Below are 952 nucleotides of genomic sequence, written 5' to 3'. Positions count from 1 at the left end.
TGGGAGGTGGGGTGTAGGGATGTAGTGAGAGGATGGGGGTGAATAACCTCGCCTAGGAGAGGACAGTTGCCACCTCTGCCTGCCTCCCACCGTGCTGGAGTTAGATGCTGTTTATTGTGGGGATCCCTAATTGTGTTGAGTCAGCGGAAAGTCCTCTCCAAAGTTGCCAGAGGTGTTGGACCAACCTCCTGAATAATAAGATCCTGCTCCAGTGGAGCTATGCCAGTACTATCCAGCCTCCCTCCCCCAGCCCTCCCTCTGCATACCCCCCTGGTGTCTCCTCTCTTAGTGGGTGTCTCCTCTCCTCTCTTTGGGTTTTCATCATCAAAATCACTTTCACTTCGCAGAACAACCCTATGGAGACATGTATGAGTATCTCCATTTTACAGATTAATAAATGGAGGATTAAAGTTGAAAGGGGGCTGTGTAAATTCACATAAAAAAAAAATAAATCCTCCACTTTACCTTCTGAAGCTTTCCAAACTTCTTTTGTTACCTCTCTCTCTCTCTCTCTCTCTCTCACACACACACACACACACACACACACACACACACACACACACACACACATTGTTCCAGGATTCTGGAAGGAGCTCACACCTTCAGGATTATAAAAGGTAGCTTGTTGATGGATGAATTTTCCATTTGCTTATTTTTCTGAGAATGAGTCAAATGAACATCAGCAAAACAGGCAAACGGAGAAACCGCCCACCTTTTCATGATGCCCCTAACTCTGGCCATTGCAACCCAGACTGGCACCTTTGTATTTCCTTAGAGTTGGCATTGTTGGTCACATTCACACCCATTGTACCATACAATCCTTACAATAACCCTATGAGGTGGACATGACAGGGAGTGTTAATTAGTCCCATGTTACAGTGATAAACATTGAAGCCCAGAAATTGAAAAACATCTGCTCAAGGTAAAACAGCCCTGAGAGGTGTACAAACAA

This window comes from Myotis brandtii, unplaced genomic scaffold, assembly GCF_000412655.1.
Source record: "Myotis brandtii unplaced genomic scaffold, ASM41265v1 scaffold73, whole genome shotgun sequence".
Taxonomy (NCBI): Eukaryota; Metazoa; Chordata; class Mammalia; order Chiroptera; family Vespertilionidae; genus Myotis; species Myotis brandtii.
The sequence above is the reverse complement of the archived record's forward strand: the minus strand, read 5'-3'. Positions refer to the sequence as shown.